The sequence below is a fragment of the Corvus kubaryi genome, unplaced genomic scaffold (genome assembly GCF_017639235.1).
Source record: "Corvus kubaryi isolate FWS band 111438036 unplaced genomic scaffold, C.kubaryi_AGA036_p1.0 37334, whole genome shotgun sequence".
NCBI classification, from domain to species: domain Eukaryota; kingdom Metazoa; phylum Chordata; class Aves; order Passeriformes; family Corvidae; genus Corvus; species Corvus kubaryi.
The window spans coordinates 4,084,740-4,102,731 of record NW_024581108.1 but is presented as its reverse complement, the minus strand read 5'-3'; the positions used below and the strand labels follow the sequence as shown (position 1 = coordinate 4,102,731).

The 17,992-nt window shown below is 38.9% G+C and overlaps 1 protein-coding gene and 1 long non-coding RNA gene across 5 annotated transcripts in view; one reads left to right on the top strand and one right to left on the bottom strand.

Moving 5' to 3' along the window:
- NEK7 (NIMA related kinase 7) overlaps positions 1 to 226 on the bottom strand; it is a 70,252-nt gene extending 70,026 nt beyond the window's left edge. For 2 of the 3 annotated variants that reach the window (XR_006016385.1, XM_042029924.1), the window contains exon 1: positions 120 to 226. The gene's annotated coding sequence lies outside the window, so the exon portion shown is untranslated. The remainder of the gene's footprint in view (positions 1 to 119) is intronic. The other variant, XM_042029921.1, reaches the window with a different exon arrangement.
- A 161-nt stretch (positions 227 to 387) lies between these two features.
- LOC121665559 overlaps positions 388 to 17,992 on the top strand; it is a 41,444-nt gene continuing 23,839 nt past the window's right edge. The window contains exons 1-2 of one of the 2 annotated variants that reach the window (XR_006016386.1): positions 388 to 879; positions 16,335 to 16,402. This is a non-coding gene — a long non-coding RNA (uncharacterized LOC121665559). The remainder of the gene's footprint in view (positions 880 to 16,334; positions 16,403 to 17,992) is intronic. The other variant, XR_006016387.1, reaches the window with a different exon arrangement.

The window sequence follows — 17,992 nt, the reverse complement described above, 5'->3', positions numbered from 1 at the left end:
GGCGGGACCGCGGCACCCCCGCGGCGGGGGGAGCGCTCCGGCAGCGCCGGCTCGCAGCCCGAACCCCCGGGACTCCCCGGCCCCGCCGCTGCCCACGGCCCCGCTGCCGCCCCGCTCACCGGGCAGCCTGGCTCCGCCTGCTCCTGACACGAGGGACCGGGACCGGCCGCCCCTCCTCCCCGGCTTCTCCGGCGCCTCGGGCCCGGGGCCGCGCCAGCGGCGGGCGCCTAGCGGGGCTCCTGGCGGGCGGCGCGGGCACCAGCGGCAGCCCCGACCTGCTCTCCGCCCCCCGCCGCTCCTGCCAGGCCCGTAAACATCCCGGCATCCCCGAGGATGGGGCGGGGCGGCCGCCGGGCCCCGCCTCGCTCCGCTCCCCCCGCCCGGCCGGAGGCGCGGGGTCCGGCGGGGCGCCTGCGATCGGTCCCGGCGGGCAGGGCCGGCTGTGCGCGGGGAGCCCGCAGCTCCTCTGGAAGTGACCGGGGTTGTAAGTGCGGTGAGACAGGGAGTGCCTATCCCAGCGTGTTCGTGCCATGGAGCACACGGGGCCCAGGCACTGCGGTAACGCAGCGGGCACGGGCAGCGCCGCTCGCCCGGGCCGAACCAGGAGCGGCCGGGAACGGGAGGGACACCAGGTCCAGCCTCTGGAGCAGGGACTGGCCTCTCTGCACTGCTCTGAACAGCACTGGTCTAAGGCTTGGGCCCAGCCAGATTTGAAAACGCAGCATGCCACCAGACTTGCTCATTTTGTGTATGAGGTGTGGTACTCACTCTGCGAGACATTCGATATTAACTGAGTACATCATCTGGAAGTGACACAAACTCCTTATTGCTATACTGGGAGAAATAAAAGTGACGGGAACAAAAAAGACCAGACTCTTGGTGAGTCCTGCTCCTCCAGTTTCTACTTTGCAACAGTACTGGGTTTAAGTAGATTAAAAAATACTGAATTCCAGAATACTACGGTTTTTCAGGCTGCTGAAAGTTTACCGTGCTTCAGTGCAAGGAAAGGCAATTAACTACACAAAAGAGAAGCCTTAAGAACCAATGATGGGGTTGTATGAAAGCTGACCTCAGTTTCCCTAGTAAGGTTATGGATTACTGTGATCAAATAACTTTTTCCTCAGGTGTAGAAGCCCTCTGTAAAAGGCACTCCAGTAATTTAAAAAAGAGAAAGGAGTAATTTAAAATTATCTTGAGTTAGATGTACCTGATTTTTCCAAAGCAAAACTTAAGTTTTCGTTGCAGTTTGAGGTTTTGCTGCAGTCTTTCCCTTGTAACAGGTAAAGTAATACTTGATTCAAACCTTGCAAAATAAGTAGGAAATGGGCCAGTGTGTCTGGAAAAAGTCTATTCGCCTCCCTGTGTACAAAATTATATGTGTTTTTGAGGCAAATTTTCAGCTTTGAGACATCTGCAGTGTCTCCAGTGATACAAAGTCTAATGAAATTTGAAAGGAAATCGTTTTTGTTGGCTCTCATTTCTCTGATTTGTTAATCATTCTGCACATTGCCCCTGTGTTAGCATTGGGGCATTCGATGCCACTGGCCAAATACAGTAACAAGGTGACCACCCAGGCTGTGGAATCAGACATACCCTATAACCTTCCCCTTTGATGTGCATTTTGTATTTCTTTAAGATAGTCCAAAAGAATGAATTCCAAAATAATGTGATTAAGAGATTTTTTTTTTTTTTTTGTGGATAAACTGTCTTGCAAATACACTTTCTTGAACAAGAATTCCCTGGGTTGTTTTCTTGTAGAAAGTGCAATACTTCAGGGCTCCCCACATACCAAAGAGTGATAGATCTGCAATGTAATGTTAAGAAGTTACTCAAAAGAATTACAATCAGCAATTCCACTGACTGTTTCCCATCTCCAAAATCTCTTCAGCCTCAACCAGAAATTGGGTTGTGTGAGGTAGTCACCTATTTGCAAAACCTCTGATGGAAAAAGGAGAGATTGTTATGTGGTGTATAGCTGACTGTAAAATACTGAGTCTTATTAGGTCTCATTTTTTCACAGGTAAAGGCAATTAGTACTATAACACCCAGCTATTGCTATTTTCTAAACTCTATTAAATGGAAAATGAGCAATTCACAATCTAGACTTAGGTAGCATTTGAAGGCTCATGCATAAGAAGAGAGTAACCCAGGGCCTACTTGCCTTTCTTACGGTAGGTTTCTCACTGTGTTCCTTTGCTTAATCTGATTGTATTTGGATTTTTTTTTTCTTTCATCCTATTTTTATACTCACTGCTCTTTCACTTTCTTTTTCCTTTATTTTCTCCATGCTGCTTTTTCACTGTACAGTTGAATAATATTTTGACTTCTCTCTTTAGTCACCTGAATCCAATGGCTACTTTAGCCTGACATTACCAATTGCTGAAACATCTCCTCTTTCCTGTATTCCAACCTTATCTTTCTTAGAAGATGGTTGTTTCCATTTTATTCTTGGTGCTTGGGACTCAGAGAACCTAAAACTGAATAGTCTGCTTTAGTTAATTAGTTCATCATCACAACCAGGCAAACAGGCTTTCATATAAATGTAACTACACTGCCCCCATTAATTTTAAATTTGCAGAGTGACACATCTTCCACATACCACAGAAGATCCTCTTCAGACCTGGGTTGTACAAATGTTTATTTATAGAAGGATGTTTTTCTTTGCTTTTCAATGCACATTTACAGTTAAATAAATTTGTCTAGTATTCCCTGTAATGGAGACTTTATATCAAACAGAATCAGAAAGGCAGAAGAGGCTCCAGAAGATCCAGTAGCCTTAGGGATTGTTAAGGAGCAGGCTTATCTCTGGCAAATGCTTCTCTCAGAGGCCAGAGGGGACACTGCCTAACCAGCTAGCAAAGGATTAGAGAAAATGGACAAAGACTGGAATTAGGAATCTGTGAGGGAGAACATGGCTTGTTCCCTAAGTCTTACCAACTTCTGAAGGTGTTGGCAGCAAATGATTTAGACCTGGAATTGAACAGGCCAGAGACAGAAGGAACAGGGACCTCCCTGTTTATCAGTGGATGCTACACTTCATTAGCCATGCTATTATTAATCAATTTACATATCAGCATTGATTTAAGAAAGCTGCACCAGTCTTCTTCTGATCATTGAAATCTGTGAATATATATAACCTATAAATATAGTCAGGGTTTGAGAATATCAAAGATATCAAATGATGACAAAGGGTATTATTTGGGATGGCAGTGTGACACTTGGACTGTCTCTGAAAACAGTGTTCTTTGTCAGGACTAAGCTGCTAGACTTGAAAGCACCTAGAGAGTGTTAGGTAACAACATAAAAATCAACCAGGAATTCAAACATTTAGCCCAGCTCCCTGGATTGTTCTTAACTTGCTTCTGCTATTATCCAGGCCTCTGTACAGCTGGAGACTCCTGAGATGTTCATTAACAGAATAAACTGAAGACTCAGGAGAAATATAGATATGAAAACTTTAAAACTTTCAGGCAAAAGAGCTCACTAGGACAGTGGAGGATGGGGATAGATGTCTTTGAGGTCACAGAGATAGGAACATAACATAACAGCTCACTGGTTAACAATTCTTCAGGTTCTTCAAATCAATAAACTACAGGAAATTAATCAAAAGGAGCAACTGCTCTGCTCTAAGTCCTTGAAGCCTGAAAAGTCTCCCTCTCTCCTGGTTCTTTGTTACTAAAAGTAAAAAGGCTAGGATAGCTGCCTGCGACATGGATGGGGAAATGAGAAAGGCTGTGAAGGCAGGGGTAAAGAGATCTCCATTATACTTGCCCTGGATAAATATTATGATAGGGCTTTATGCAGAACTTAAGCTTTTAGACAACATAAATCATTAAATGGAGCAATCCAGGGGAGCTTGGAGAACTCCTGATTTGTATCAAGCAGGGCACCAGACGTTCTTCAGAATTTCTATATCAAAGAACTGTTTTAGAATTTTGATCATAATATATTCAAATTCAAAAACCCTGTAGAAGTGAAAAGGCCAAATAAACGTACCATAGCAACAGTGAATGTTGCAAAGAGGACTATATAAAATCAAGGAAGTTTGTTAAAAGTAAATTAGGAGGAAATGACCTGTATTAGAGTTTCTGAGTAAGTATCTATCATCTGTCAAAGCCAGTTAGAGGGTCTCCAAAAGACTACCAGAGCTCTACATGAGAATAAAGGATATTATTAAAAAGGAAAAGGAACTCCTAAAAAACACTGTGTTCAGATGAGAAAAACAGAAAATAGCAAAACCTCTGGCAAGCTAAATGTAAAACTGTAAAAGGCAGACCAAAAGTATTTGAAGGAAAATGTTAGTAATGGTATAAAACTTTATTATAAAACCTCTTCCAAACACATCAGAAGCAGGAAGCCTGCAGGATAGAAAAATGGTTTGCGTATGTGGATATTATGAGAAGTTCCTACAGGGAATCCCTTTGTACCACAGAAACCTGTGAGAGTTTTTGGAAAGGTATGTGGAAACAGGGAACTTGGATAATAGGAGATTCCTGTATTTCAGTAAAACTTCTCGACAAATCTTCACTAAAATTGCTTAGAGAAATTAAGCTGCACTGCAATAAAAAGAAAGAATCAGTACTGAGCTATATCAAGTACTGTGCAATACCTTTTCCTAAAATTTGGTTCTATATACATAATCACAGTTAAATACAGTTCTTTTTTTCAAAATTTTTCTTTGCTCTAGCACACTGCTATTTTGATGTATTATCTTAATACATGTGTTATTGTTTAACTGAAGGAAGAAAATATTTGTATGTTGTAGTGAGCACAGTTAGCCGAACCTAGCTTACTGGTAATGAAGAAAACTACATTTTGGTGCAGGTTAATTGACCACAGGCTGATCGCAGTGTAGGACAGGCTGTTCTGTCCATCCAAACTCCCACTCCACTGCAGATAGATGAGCCGGCTTCAGGCTTTTTATACCCCAGTCCATCCCCATCTACCCTCAGCATCTCCTGGCATTCCCCATGTTCCCTGAGGGCAGGACTACTCACCTTCGTTTTAGTAATGTCAGTAACAGACTACCCAGGCAGCAAGTTCAAATGCAGTTTAGGGCTGGTTCTGCCATTTACGCATGATGGCAATGACTGTTCAAGAACCGGCAGCAGACATATTCATCTGTATTATGTCTTACCTCAGTTCTTCCTGTTTAACAAATATTTATCATAAACCCCAAACTGTTCTTCTCAAGATTTTATTTTTTTGCTAAGTCATCCTTTACATTTATCTAAAGGTCCAGCATGTTTTGAACAGTGCAAATGTAACAGTTTCAGTAACAATGCGACAATGAACTGTGTGACTAATCAATGATGGCAAAGTATTCCCTTTATATATTTTTCAATTTTCCACCTTGTAAGTTGATTACCCGGCTTTGAATGCCAGAATCTGAGTATTAGTTCATTTTGCTAGTGGTAGAAACTATCTAACTTCTGTCTGGCAATGGTCCTTCATGCATGTGGTTCTTTCGCGTGCATGGGGCTCTTTCACAGAAGAGCAGAAACATATTCATATAAAAGAAACTCTTAGAGAAGTGGGTAAGACTTTCAGCGTCCAAATTATTGTTCTCTCTGTTTGTCCAAGGTGGTAGTGTTTACGATATGACACAGGATTAGAAACTGCCTCCAAGTCTATAAATGTGTACTTGCCAATAAAACCTGTAAACTGTGTATCTGGTGTCACTGAAGTTCAGACTCTTACCTAGTGTAAGTTGGTGTAGCTGCTCTGACTTCAGTGGAGTCATGCTGATTTATACAGCTGAAGACCTGGGCCTTAGCTTTTGGACCTGGGAATTTTAACAAAAAAAAAAGAAAAAAGTAAAATTTAGTCAAGTTCATCCTTTCCTTCAGTAAGTTATAGCTGCCAGCTTGTTATGCTGGAGACATTATTACTATAATACGACAAAACAAAAATGCAGTATTATGAATGAAAATTCATAGCCATTACATTTTAAGCCAAATAAAATAAATATCCATGCATATAGATCCCATGGGCTTTAGTGATGGAAATGAGGAATGAGGATGTGGTGTCTAAAAAAATGACTGAAACCTTAACCATAACTTTAATTTTCCTCTCCCACCTGAATAAAACCCAGAGTAAATCAGACATCCTCACCATTGTACCCCCAGTGTTGAACTCTGGGGTGTCCATAGGAGCAAGTTACCTTACATTGTAACACAGGTAAAATTTAAAAGTTTGTAAAATATATTGGGATTTTTCAATGGACCATGGTAGATGTCTTGTCTATTTAGCACACAAGTCAATGAAGCCACAGACCTCATGGAGGTGCATATTCGAATACATTGTGTTACCCACTGTATCATTCCAGGTGATAGACCTGACAGCTATTGTAAATACACAGTTCAGGTCTTCTTGCCTGAACTCAATAAAGTGTACACCTTTGCAGAAAGGCAGCCTGAGGTTCATGATTAATTAAACACCATTTAATGTTTACATTTAGTCCTGACATGAGACAAAAAGGTACCTACATTGCATGTAGGCATTTTGCCCAGAGTCTAATATGTCTTTGACCAGTATGTTCTCAATTCCATTGTTACTCAAGAAATTTAATTCAAATCACTTTATTCATTGATGAATATATATATATATTTCCATATATATATATATATAAGCTTGACCAAATTTCCTAATCTCTTGTTCCAGCCTTTCAGATAAAAACAAAAGGTAAACCAGCATTTGTTCTGCTAGCATCCTTTCTCTCACTCAGCCTGTGTCACAACTGGTTAGAGTGCAATTCTCCCAAATAAGAATTGTCTCTCACCATGTCTTTGCACTTTGCCTGGTTGAATGGAGCCTATGCCTGTGCTGCAATGCAAATGAATAATAATTTATGGTGATGTTGGAAGGGTGTTGACAGAAATGGAGCTAACGGCATGAGTGGGGAATAAGTGCATTTATCCTAAAAATAACTATTGTCAGTCAAAAAAGCAAACTTAATTTCCACTGTTTAGTCTTTATTAGCTGAAACCTTAGAAAGAACATGATTTTCAGTGGCAATTCTGCTAGAATGGGGACTACAGAAGTTTTCTACTGACTTCAGAGCCAGCTTAAGACAAGAAAAAATGCACAGAACAAGTGAAATAAATATTGCTGGCATTTTACAATAAAATGGGGGTGCATTTTATAGGTGGCTAGCAGCTTGTAATTACCCTTAATAAAACTAATCCTTTCCCTGTGGTTATTAAAATGTTTCATGAATCAGCAGGCCATGAAAAGGACTCACTCCCAATCTCTTAACTTGCACTAAAACTGAGAGATGTCCACTTGAGTCATAATTCCCAGTGCCAGTCTTGTTTCTCTGCCTGCTATTGGAATTCAAAGCCTCTGAGGGAATTAAAACTAACCCATTAGTTCCTAATTAAATCCAAAAGGGTTGTGAAATGTAACCAAATAACTTTATAGTGTTTCTTGGGAATATGATCTCAGGAGGATAAGGAAGGAGCAATGGCTTTCAATTAATGATTTTCCCCTTCTAACACACAGGAAATGTCTGCAATGTTCTTTTGACCCCTTTTAATTTCTTCAAGGGGAGCATTTGACTCTTCAAGCTTCCTCCTACAAATATATTTTTAAAACTTCCTGCAGGTTTGTAATAATTTAGTAGGATAAAGAAGTACAGTCATTACTATAGCAGTCCTTTTTTCTTCAATTAGTATTTCTAATCACATTAGACATGTTTTCAGTATCCAGAGAGGATGCCTGATCCCTACAGCTATCATGAACTATTAACTTTAATTAAAATTTACAAGTCTAATGTTGTTACATCTGCTAAAAGCATTAACTGCCATGTTAATTACCAAAATGTTAATGTTGCGTTAAAATATGAATGTTCCCTTTTGACAGTTCATCTGTGGTTTAATTATTTATTTTTGGTAGAATATCTCCTCAAAAAAAGAAAAAGGCATAAAAGCATAAATGCTGGCTGAAATAATGAGACATAATGGGAAAACTTCATCCAGGAAGAAAACTTAATACTTTAGAATACCAGTTGTTAGCAGAAATTCATTTGCATTCCTTGCTGTGTCTAAAATAAATACATAGCACTTGTGTCATGTCTAAAATGTTATTTATAATTGCAGCACATTCTTCTGCTTTTACTTGATAGGGATATCTAATGTGCAGGACAAGTTCTTAAATCCCCGTAGCTCAGCAGTGTCACCGTGATGGTGCTACAATAGAAACTCCCCTAAAAAAAAGATTTCAGGACTTCACATCAAAAACTTTCTTGAATTTCTGAAGGTTTCCCCATATAACTCATTTCAAAATAGACTTACAAAAGGAGAGGTCTAGAACACAGTCCTGGAGTTACTGTACTCACTATCCCAAGAGTACAGGATCAAAGTGAAAGTCTTTTTAAATCACTGCAATTAGTAACAAGCATAGCAAAGACTTCGCAGTGGCTCATCTAAAGTAAACAGAAATCTCTGCTTAAAGTAAAGCTGTCTCTTGCTATATTTCATGGTAAGATACTCCTTTATCATATTATTCTTAAAGGCATTGTCACTGAACTTAATAAATGAAAAAGTTCTGACAAACCAATGTTAAATATAATTGTTAGTTTCTCTCACGTTGAATAATTATTTTAATAGCTGAAGTTAACAGTCTGCCAAGTAATTTCTTAATATGATTGTAAATAGGTACTGTTAGATTTTATGCCATACTCTATTTTTAAATTTTGCATGAAGAAACCTTAATTTCTCCTGTAGATCTTCTATGGTACGTGTCAGAGGCACATTCCTCATACTCTGTACTCTCTTGAATGTTGGAAGTAGGCAGCTGTTTAGTGGCAAGTGCATAATTGGTTTTGTGGGTGGAGGAAAATTTTTAGAGATCAGATGTCCAGTTCACAGATTTAGATGGTCTATTAGGATAATAAATTTTTTTAAATCCCCAAGTAAGACCACTGCTAGTTGTCAGTGGACTTTGAGCTACCAGGACAGCACACGTAACCCCTCTTGCTTCACCACAGCCTGACGTCTTCTGATGTCCAGATTTTCTCTGCACTGTATGGTGGAATTAGGTAGTTCCAATTATAAAACAGAAGCTTTAATGTAACATATTTAGAGCTCTTCTTAGAGGTGTATATCGTACCAGAGCTATGGAATTCTACATGAAAAGTTGCATTCAGTTGTCTTTTCAAGTTAACATGGTAGGAGAGTGCTGCAATAAATCATCACTTGTCTTCCACAGAGTTTGGAGAATTTGCCTCCAAATCCATTTGCTGGGCCTTTAATAAAAAAGAGCCACTGAACAAACTGGTCTGGAGCAGAGAAAAGCTCTGCAGTCTCCCAGATGTTCGGAGCCCAGATTGGTCAGAGTTTATAGAATATATCCACATACAACCCCACCTCCCCTCACGAAAAACCCCAAGCAAACAAATAAACTAACCCACACATTCAAGCTCAGATGGCTGGTTATGTCCTATGAGCCCTGTTGCAGGCAACATTCAGCAGGACTAGTGATAAGACACACTCTGGTGTGCTCTGATCCTGAGGCTTTTTAAAATAGTACTTCAAACAGAAAAGATTTCCATTTAAAAATAATAGTGGTAATTATTTTGAAGAATGTAGCAAGTTGCTAAAGAAATGTTTTCTAATAGTCTGCCAGAAGGCAACCTATCTCCTGGGCTTTGTTTGCTTTTATAGATTTCATTGCCTGCAGCAATACTTCTTTAAGTCAAGTTTACAGAAACTTGTCTCTCTTGGGGGGATGAATATCTTTCAAAGCTCATTATTTATTTGGGAATATTCAAGCACTCTAGAGAAGACAAGGAAATAATTCAAATGATTCATTTGCAATTAATCTGATACTAACTTTTGTGTTGCAGTGCTCTAGCTTATATAACTTCTTGCAAAGGTCTGTATTACCGCCAGTCTTGATGTATGAAATTCACCCCTCTCTTTCAGTGCCACGGTTCTTACAGCATGGGGAAACTACTTAACTCCTTTTCTAAGCAAAAAAAGAAACACATTTTTTATCTGGTGGCTTGTAGCTGTTTGTTTGGCTGTCACTGTAAAGCAGAGCGTGAAGGATAATCCTGTACAGCCACTGAGACACACAGACAAGCTAGAAGCTTCCCTTTTCATTTATGCAATTATGAGAACTCCTTTTATTTTGTGAAATGTAAATAAATAAATTAACCCCATTGTACCATGCCCACAGAGTAGCTCCAGCAAAAATGTTGCCTTTTCTCAGTCATTCTGATTAAGGTAAAGCCAGATCTTATTCAAAGATGTAGCATTAAGGACACAGAGTACCTCCATTCAGCAGTTTTGATTTGCCGCTAAATGTGCATTAAAAAAAAAAAGAACTAAAATAATTTGTGTTTAAGATCAATGTCTGCCTTAAAATTTGCATATCTTCCTTCTCTGCCTACATTTTAATATTTTTTTTCTGTTGTGCATATACTATTAAACTTCAAAATGTTTCTGTCATTCCCTTCACCAAGCTTTTGGTGAAGGCTGCTCCTCTGAGTACACTGTAATAGCTGGCAATCAGCCTGGCACATCATCCACTGAGAAACTCTTGCTGGGCTCTAAAACAGTGCAGTCTTATTATTAATAGTTAATTAAAAGGGCAATGTAAGGGTATTATTTTATGTTCTCTTTCAAGATGTGTTCACAACAGTTTTTATCAGACAAATCATCAACAGGCAAACTGCTCGGTTTTGCTGTGCAGAACTTTCTGATAAGAGTGACAGACTCAGCTTCAGCAGTAAACCTTTTTTTGACCTTTATTGCAGACATACACACATATTTGAATGAACACGGAGAAAAGCACTGCATTCTTAAAATTACAGCAAAGTTCTGGAGCTCTGCTGCAGAATCACTGCTGTTATAAATCTAGATTTACTTTAAAGAGAGCCATATTGACCTCACATAGCTGATTTCATCCACAGAAATCTCCAATGTGTGAATATGTAAGATCATACCTAGCATCAAGGCGCTATTTGTAGACTACACTATTCACATATTTTAATTTGGGCATGTGATTTATGATTTACCTTCCAGAACATTAACAGGTTTTGGGTTCATTATACGTATGCATCTGTGGGTGTATATACATAAAAATATTACATGTACAATAGAAATTAACAAATCAGAAGTAAATACATTAAAAGTATTGTTTCAGGTCAAGGCATACTGAAAACAAGACCTTAAATTTCAAAAGTGAAATCTTGGCTCATTAAACCTGAGGGAAATACTCATTTATTTCTCTGTGACCAGGATTTTCCTTTAAAAACTTAATTTCCACCTAACATCATGCTTTCTGTTCTAATTATTTATTCTTCTGCAATTACCCCAAGTAATATTCCAGCAGTGGAAAAAACCACTGGTATCTTGATGTTTGGCAGATGTCTTCCATCAGTCATTTTTAGATCTGAAGCTTATGCAATTGGATTGTAATTTTGAAAAACATAGCATCTGCTTAATGAGGCAGTGCTTCAATGTTTAGAAGTCTGATTTTAGATTCTTAAAAAAAATTTTGTTCCACATTTCTCATCTGAAACATTGAAAACTATATATCATCTTCTCATCTGCCCTAAACTTTAGAGACTCTCAAGGCTATATGTGGGAGTAATGTCACCTTTTTTGTGTGGTCTCACTAAGGAACAGTGTTAATCACCTTCCTACAAGTATTTTATACCCAGTGTACTAAAAAATACTCTTGGTTTGCTCAAAGCTTCTTATGAGATACTTCTAAGACACATAATCCATACAGACAGTCCATTCACAATCTTGTTAATGGGATACAGCAGTATTTAATGAAATGGCACTGAAACTGGGCACTATTTTACTACCTGCAAACTGAACCTGTAAGTTAAGGTGTTCCTGTTATTTACTTGTAGTAGATTTAATGCAGCATAATGCTCCTACATCTGTACTGGTTTAGATAAACCTACACACACAAACTTACTAGAAGTCAAATACTTATTTTACAATATGCATACAAAAACAGGAGCATATATACTTACTAAATATTCTCATTAAATGTCTAGAAATGTACCGTTTCTTGTTCTACAAACTGCATCCCATCAATGATAAAGCACACTCAAGAGCCATTCCTCTTGCCTTTGTTTCTTTTACCTAACTAATCTCCCCCATCTCTGGTTTATTCTTTTAATCCTACCTTATGCAATGAAAAACAGAAATCTCTGGTGGGGTTTCCTTTATAAGTGAAAAATGGAATAATAGTTTTGTTCCAGGTACTCCACAAACTACTGCCTCATCTGGCATGACATTACAGCTGAAATTGAATTTGGAGGCTTCATGGACTGCTCTCCCTAAAAAAATACAAGAAAATATGTATGAATGAAAACTTTGTTCCAGGATATCCAACTTACAGGAAGTCAGAGCAAGCCAACAATGATTTTCCTGCTCCTGTTGTCGCTCACTTTTCACCTTTTTCCTAATAAAATAGTCATTTCAATTACACACAAGCTGTTGAATAAAATCTATACAGGTGCACTGACTATCCCCTGCTGTTCACTCATGTTCAAAGCATGCTGTTGTTCTTTAACTCCTTATCCATCTGATTTCATAAAGGTTGCCAATTACATATTCAAAAACTGTTAGATCGACAAATGTAATTATTTTATCCTATTAAATTACTAAAATATGAGTTTAGATCTATGGATTGATCCATAATTAAGCAAACATCAAAGAACAGAAACCCAGAGAAATCAAATAGGGTACAATTATTTGCCCAGAAAAAGACTTTGCTGTTGTCAATACTTCCCACAAGTGAGAACAAGTCACAAGTTCAGAAAAAAAAGTTGCACAGAAAATACCCAGTCTCCCAGTACTATATTTTGCAAAACTTAAGCTATGTAGGTAATTCAGTAGCAACACTGAAAGGGTGGAGGAGCCATCCTCATATCCAGCTTTTAGGTCTTCTGCAAGAATGGAGTGAAAGGACAACATGATTTAGGGCTGAAAATCTGATCATCCTAAGTAGATCCTAATTGTCAGTGTAAAGGAGGGTGTACAGAGCCTTTTATAAAATAGCACCGTTTGGTAGAAGTGTGGGATGCAGAAATATTGTTTGTTCCCTCTAATGCTCTTCCACATTTCCTGTTCATACAGATCTGCTGTTACTGTAACAAAGTGAAACAGGACAAGTTTCTTCCTTTTGGAGTGCTGCTTCCAAAACCCCACTCCAATACTCCTGAAGCATTGCCACAGACCTAATAAATTCCAGAGACCACTGGGAGCAAGGTTTGGAAACACTTCAGCAGATGAACCGCTTTCTGAGGACTGAAACCTTTGTTTCAAAAACACATTCAATACAATCTGACTCACAGGAGGCCTGAAGTTAAAGCCTCCTTCTCTCTTTTCCAGATTCAGTCCAAAGAGAGAAAACTTGGACAGAGAGGAAGGTTGGTGTAATGATCAGGATACAAATAAACAAAATAGGAAACATTGGTATGCATCTACACAGATACCAGAGTAAAAAATTAGCATTCATTCAAAGCTGCTTCTGCTTTCTGACAGGTAATAATGATTGTTAATGGGACTGACATTTCCATTGTACAATCAAAACATATTCTTCAAAACCTATTGCATAATTAACATTACTTACACACAATTCACATCAAATAACATCAAATTAGAAAGACTTATGGGGCTAGTGAATAGCATCCTGAAAAATATCTTGTCCAGGTGTTGAGTGAGCCCTGATAACACATGCAAGGCTGTGCTTGGTTCTTCTCTCAGCCAGACAAGTCCTCAGTGTGTTCTGCCACTGCAAGGAGTAAAAGGCTGCCCACATGAACACAGGACTCACAGGGATGCTTTTCCTTTCTGCGCATTTTCCTGACAAGGACAGGGATTGATTTGCCGTACAGGAGACATGTTCCTGCACTGTAATCCACATGAAATAGCAGGAGAGGCAGGAGCAAGGTTCATATCTTTACTCACCTGATTAATGGCTTGATGTTGCTCAAGATTAGGCAAGACTATAAAGGAGTTCAAATTCTTAATTTCCTTATATCTTTATTAAATCAGATACTTGATGCAAATTCTATTTGTGCTGTCAATAAGCTTCTCACTCGTTTTCTAGAACAGAGACTGATCTATCCCCAGATGTTTCCAGAAACACTGCACCTACTAGATATAAACATTTCAGCTGTGGCCTCTTGGTCAGCCAGAGTGGAGTTAACCATGTGGCCTCTTTGCTGAATAGAGATGTGATGGTCTGCAATAGCTTCCCAAGGGAACAGTCAGGGGAAAAGCCTAATTACTTTTAATGTGATGTTTAGTCATTACATGAACATCATTTTGTGCTGTAGTGCCCAAAACACAAACCTGGGAGGTGCCTTCCCAAGCTAGAGCCTGTATGGTTGGGAGGAACCTTGCAGACAACAACCCAATGATTTCCTGTTCTTCTCTTAGAAGAAACTTGACATATTTTGGGGGGTTGCAGTGGGAGAAGGAGGGGGAAAGGAGGTTGCTATCAAACAGCTGTTAAAAACATGCTAAATAAAAGGTCTAGATAAAAAAAAAAAAACCTTCTTCTACAGGCTTTGATGTTGCCAAACATTGATTGTGAATTGAACAAGAAAAAAAATAAAACAAGCTGAAAATGTGCTGTCAGGACTTTTATAACGCCAAGCTTTTTTATGATTTTTTAATGCTCCAATGACAGATATATGAAAATGAGTGCAAAATGCAGAGAAGAAAGAAAAGAAAACCTCTCTGTAGAATTTGCATAGACAAAAAAGAAGTATAATTTCCCAGCATTGACGACAGCATAAGCATGGAGTAACTTTCAGGAGAATTATTTTTGCTAAACACCAGTATGTTTCACATGCTTTGGTTTCTAATATGTCATTGTTAAATCAAAGAGTACTTTTTTTTTCCCCCAGGCATGTGGAAGAGTTAAGAAATATGAAACAAATTGTAACACTACCACTAAGGCTTTAAAAAAGAAAATAAAAGTTACTTTTTTATATTATTCATCTAGACCATGCCAACAGATAAAATAGCCTACAAATTTCCAGTACAGTACAGGAGACTGCGCAAAATATGGTAATTAAATCTTGCATCAAAGTTTATGTAAAGTGTAATTATATCTGGCACTTCAGTTTATCACTTTCTGAGGATTTGTGAGGATAGGTGGTACACAAGTCATATCTTCCTACTGAATCTGAGCAGGACTAAATTTCACTCCATTTAGTCTTTGTTTCCACTTCTCATTTTGCATATCAAAGACTAAATAGCTCAAGCTAAATTTTAGGAAAATTGCATACTTAAGCTTTCTTAGAACTTGTCTCCAGAATGTTTTTCCAGTCTACCTGTAGTGGAATAATCCGTGTATTGATCACTCAAGAATAAAGGAAATTAATTTGGATTCCTAAATAGGAAATTATTTAGGATTTTGTTTATTTAAAATATTGCATTTATAGCACAGAAATAGATCTAAACATATGTTTTTATTTGGACTTCAACAATTCACCTTCCCAGAAAGAAATATCCCATGCATCTGACCTCAAGCTGCCACTGGCAACAACCTGCAAGTAGGTCATAAGCAGGTTGCTAAAACCCACCTCCTGAGTATTGGGAATGAAAGTAGGCATAGCTAGAGTATATCACAAGCATATTGCTCAAACATTTCTAAAATTAGAAGTAGTTATATATTCTAAATAATAGAAAAGAAATTCGCAATAAGGCAGAAACTGAGGACGATTGAAAGAGGTTCATGCTACCATAAAGAGGAACAAACTTTCTTAATACTGGTTCCTGAGTTTTAAATTGTCAAGGAAAAAAATACTCAAATCTGTGGCCCAAGTTTACCTTCCTCAAAACTATCGTTTAATATGTTTAACTAAAAAACCTTTTAAAACTTTTAAGTACTTTTGATTTTTACTGCCTGTGAAATCCACTCTTGCATACCTGTCAGCACTCCAGTCTACCTGAAAAACTTGGTGTAACATCCCAGCCATAAAAGTCACTTCATATCAGAACTGGGCATTTCCAAAGTGATTGAAGAGGCTAAAATGTAGTCTAAGCCCAGACTGAAGCTAGCACAGTGGCACCTCAGTTTTTCCCACTTTCATTTATGTTGTCTTGTTTTTGCATTTTTAACATGAAAAAAACTCCATGGGGAAAATCCTCCGTTATATATTTGCTGGCTGCCAAAACAATAATTCTGAAAATTCTGTAATGAAAAGGATATAAATTCCAGAAGCAGCTTCTTGTAGTAACTTTCATAGGTTTCAGAGTGGTAAAAACAAGCTTGGAAACACTTGAGATCCACCTTTTGATTATGTGCCATATGTTTCTCTTCCATGGCATTTCTGTTGCGTTGGGAAGCCTGAAAGGATGGTCCAGTGGAAGTGTGTGATGGATCTCTCTGCCTAGGAGAGTCCCCCCCAGTAAAGGTTAGTCCTGTTCCCCCAGATCCCCACAAGTCTTTGTGATCAACAGCGCTGTCCACACTCTTCACCACGACTTTGGTGAACAGTCGTCTTTCTCCTGTCCTGTTCTGTTCTTTGGAAAGGGAACTTTATGCCACCCAGATCAAGCCTTCCTTCCAGGAATCATTTTTCAAAACAGAGGCAACTCCTTAGGAGCTCCCAGAAGAAAGAACACAGGCAGGCTGGAACATAGCACAGAGATACTCAAGCAAGGTTTAAGCAAGCTGGATCAGCACTGGAATCAGCCGAGTATTTAATGCAGGCTCGTTGAGCTGGTCTCTCCAAGGGCACTGGAAGGATTTAGTAGTTAATTACGTGTCGAGGCTGCGCGCCCAGGGCACCGCGCTGTGACAGGAGACAGAAGGACCCGCTCTGTGCTCTGTGGCTGATCTGCCTCAGAACCACGCACCACTTTGCCTCCTCTTCTCCCCTCATGAAGCTGTCTTGCTCCTTAGGAGGGTGAGGATTTTTGTGTCAGGCAATGTTTTTCCTCACAGGTGAAATCCTTGATGTGTTGCGGGCAATAGTAAAACTCCAAGCTCTGGGCATTCCAAGTTTTAATTCTATGCATTCATAAACTGCTTAGCACAGTGAGGGCTCTACTTCAGTTTCTAGGTGCAAATAAATTATAGCTACAAAGGATCTGTAAATTATAATTTTAGAGCAAAGCAATAGAATCTTTCATAGATAGGAGGATGTGTTTATTTATCCACATATTTATATATATTTATATATCCCAATTACCATAGAGAGGAAAGCAATTTTTTAATCATTAAAAAAAGTACATGAAAAATAGGTGTAACATTTTTCCCTTATCCCCTGACTAGGCACACTTCAGGCAGGTCAACCGTATATATTGGAACCCAGACAATGTGAGGCATTTGGAAGAGAGAGAGAGGTTAGGAAAAAGGAAGAAAGAAAAGCAGATTGCAAGTTTGGGCAACATTTGGATAGTTTGGAATTGCTTCGAATACTGCACTCTAGGCTGTTGAGGTGTGACAAATTTGGGCTTTGTTTTAAACTGGCATAGTCTGCTGTTACTGAGAATGCTTTTAATATTTCAACTCAAAGATATCCTTTAGGGTGACATATTGCAAACATGCTTTCTGTTTTGTTTTCAATTTTGCTTTGTTGTCGGAGTTGCAATGTAAATATGCACCATATTTTCCTCTGCATATTCCTCACTATATTCATTTTAAAGTCTTCTCTATGAAATATCTTCCTCCCAGCACCAGAGCATACAGGAATATATTGTCTCTATTCTGAGTTTGGCAATGAAAATATTCTTCGTGGTTTAACTATACAAGGGCAGAAATTGGGACAGTGGGCAGCAGCATCTGAAATTCATTAGCAAACATCTGAGATGACTTCCTGAGTGGGCCACAACAAACTGTGGAATGAGCAAACCATCTGCAGGGGTGGCAGAGGGGAAGAATTCCCATGTATGATAAAGGCAAAGAAAGAAATGCACATTTGTCAATACAAATCTTTTCTTCGCCCTGATTCTGGTGCCTTCCATGCAAGTCTCTTTTCCCCCTTTACTTAACATGAGAA